Genomic DNA, 3,767 nt, shown 5'->3' with positions numbered 1-3,767 from the left:
TTTTTTTCCATTAAAAAAAAAAAAAAAAAGGAACGGTAGCCTAGAAAACCAAGAAAAGTCCCATTTTCGAGAAAACCAAGAAAATCAATTCCATGGGGAAAAAAAACAACTTATCAAACAGTCAAAAAGTGGAAGTTGGAATTTGAATTTCATTTTTCATGAAAAAATTCATGCCTATCAAACAGGCCCTTAAGTGATAGGTAAATTTTCGTATATTTAAAAAGGGGGGAAAATCCTAGTATAAATGTGATTCAAGTCTGTTTCTCCATATTATTTTTCGATTACGTTTGTTTTCTTTCAAAAGATTTGTGGTTGAGTCGAACTTGTAATTAAGAAGTGGAGGATCAAGAAGTTCATGCACTTTTGAGTTTTGAGAAACACAACTTTGCATAACCTAACCTATTGACCAACATAATTTCTCAAATAAGGTGCATAGGCCATCTCTAATGTGAGACCCAAAACAACAAAATGCACCATTTTTTGGTGTAAAAGAAATCCAATGCAACATTATATATTGCATTATTTTAGTGCAAAATAGTGCAGAGTGTATAAAGTCTTTTTTACCATTTCTTATCCTTTTCCAAATAAATTGATTAAGGGTATTTGTGTTATATATTTTTTAATACAATAAATTATTATTATTATTATTATTATTATTATTATTATTATTATTATTATTATTATTATTATTATTATTATTTGCATTTAAAATAAATTTTAAATGTAAAAAATAATAATTAATGAATTAATTTAAAAAATACTAATATTGTAATATCCAAATTCAAAATACATTGCACTATTTTTTTGATGGCATGATTTAATATTTTCGTTGTGGTAGTGTTTTTATTAATTGAACTATGTTTTATATATTTATTAATGAATTTAATTTTTTCATAATTTAACGTAATTATTTATTTAGTAATTTATATATTTATAAAATAATTAAATAAAAAATATCTCAAATTAATAAATTATTAAGAATAAAAAAGGGAAGAAAATGGTTAAACACTGCTCATTTGGTGTAAACTTTTGTGCAATAGTTAGAGATGAATTTTAATTTGGTGCAATTTTGGTATAGCGTTGGAGATGACATTATAAGAACTTCAAAAGCTTTAGCCAAAAATGCTATGAGCCTATTAAATAATCAAATTGGTGTCCGATGACTGTTATAGCACGTTCTCTTAGGCCATCTCTAGCGCTACATTAAATTTTGCACCATTTTGCACCAAATTTTTAACTACACTTAAATTCATCTCCAACTATTACACCAAAAGCTACACCAAATGAACAGTGTTAACCATTTTCTTCCCCTTTTTTTATTCTTTATAATTTATGTATTTGAAATATTATTTATTTAATTATTTTATAAATACATAAATTACTAAATAAATAATACGTTAAATTATGAAAAAGATTAAATTCATTAATAAATATAAAAATCGTATGTATTACGTAAAATAATTTCTTTCTGTATGTCGTTGTTTACTTTCTTTATGTATTACGAAATAATTATGTTAAATATTTTCTTTATGTGTTACAAAATAATTACGTTAAATAATTTCTTTATAATGTATCGTTTTGTTTAAATAAAATTAGATTATCGTATGTATGTCGTTATTTAATATATTTTGTGTTAACTTTAATAAATCATCGTGTTTGTTATATTTTAAATTTTTTTCTTCTTTTAATTATTTTATTAATTATTATTTTTTAAATTTAAAATTTATTTTAAACGTAAATAATAATATTAATATTAATAATAATAAAATTTATTGTATTAAAAAATATATAGCACAAATAACATAAATACCATTAACAATTTTATTTGAGAAAGGATAAAAAAGGGCAAAAGAGACTTTATACACTTTGTACCATTTTGGTATTGATAAGTGTGTTTTTGCACATTTATTTAGGTCACGAACATAACTTAATTACGAGTAAAATGATTGAATTGTGACTTAATCTCGTTACATTTGTGAATTGTAGGGAACACCGATGAACATGGTGAAATTCAAGAGAAAGACGCGAAAAAGGACTAAAATGACGAAAAGTAAAAGTTCAAGGATCAAGGTACAATTATCCAAAAGTTGACCCGATGAACAAATCAAGACATTGATTAAGCCAAATGCCAATTGATGATATCTTGGGATGATGGAATGGAAAGAATGAAGAAAAGATGCCAATAAGTGAAAGATTCAAGTAGAGGGACCAAATTGGAGAAAATGAAAGTGAGAATCTACCATGCGGCCACATGATAGATCTCTCGTGCGGCCGCACAAATGAGGGCAGGAAATTTTGAACGTAGCATGGTATAACCATGCGGCCGCACGGATTAAAGCCATGCGATCGCATGGTAGTTTTTCGGAGAGAAAATTTTACTTTCCTTGTACGATTGAAACTCTTTTGGTAATAAAATTTTCACGCGATATAAATACGAAAAGACGTCCAGAATGAAGGGGACGTCATTTTTACAAGAAAAAGGGAGATTTTGAAGGAGAAAACGAAGAGAGAACAAGAGGAAAATATCGCGCCAATTGAATATTTGATTGAAACTTGATTCAGGTGATGACGTTTCTTCAACTATTTTTGTATTTTCTTCGTTTTAGCATGTTAGGCTAGAATTTTTATTGCTAGGAAATCGATGAACCTTGCAATACTATTGATTTTTGATTTGGAGATTTGACATATTTAAACGCATGGTCCGGAATTGAATGATTTATACGTTTTTATTTTCATATTATTATTGTACACGTAATTATATGATTTTGGTGGCCTATTTTATGCATTCGAAAGAAGAAAAATAGGCTCGACATAGTAAAAATTATCATAGGATTCTATAGGGGACAAAAATATACATCTATGCCTTGTGTGAATTGTTGAATATTCATGAAATCATAATACATTCATGTATGTTAGTATTCGTCATAGAGATATAGTCGAATCACATATTGGGGTAGATTTGGCATTGCTCTAGAGAGAGTGCTAAATTAAAATAGGAATATTAATTCATCAATTGTGGGAATATGTGTCAAATTTGCATAGTTAAAAGTTGAACAGGTGTTGTTTGGGGATTTGTGATCCCAGTGCGTTAGTAAGTTCATTAATTTCATAAATTCTCGTAGATTGCATCCATATCATTTTGCATTTAATATAAGTTCCTCACTCATAATTGCATCATAGTTCACATCTTCCTTAGTTAAATCACAAAACATAAATCTTACTTTCGTGTTTCGGTTAAGGCCATAATAGATTGATTTAAACTATTTCAATCCTTGTGGGATCGATACTTGGACTCATAGTCCATTTTACTACTTGTTAACGAATCGTACACTTGCGGTGGATTTTAAATTGAAAGAAATAATTTCGCAAACAGGTACAAAATGATGCAAAGTTTGGTGTTGCATTAGAGCAACTTTGCACTAAAAAATGGACAATTCGGTGCAACGGTGTTGGCATTGGAGTTGCCCTTTAGTGGCCTCACTAATGATTACAAAAATTTGGGCCCCCTCTTTTTACAAATCATACTTTTTAACAATTTCCTCCTGAAATTTAGCTAAACTCTTTATTCTTATCAATAAAAATCTAATTCAGCTAAATAATATAAAAATGGGAATTATATCATTGTGATATTTCTAATTGTCAAAGTTGGTGTTTTTTTATTTTGGAGGGGGGAATTTTGAGTTAAATGTTTCAATAGCCACCGAACTGTGTATCATGTCACGACTTATTCACCGAAATTTCAAAGTTATCTCATTAGCCATTGAACT

Source organism: Olea europaea, chromosome 7 (genome assembly GCF_002742605.1).
Source record: "Olea europaea var. sylvestris chromosome 7, O_europaea_v1, whole genome shotgun sequence".
Classification (NCBI taxonomy): Eukaryota; Viridiplantae; Streptophyta; class Magnoliopsida; order Lamiales; family Oleaceae; genus Olea; species Olea europaea.
The sequence above is the reverse complement of the archived record's forward strand: the minus strand, read 5'-3'. Positions refer to the sequence as shown.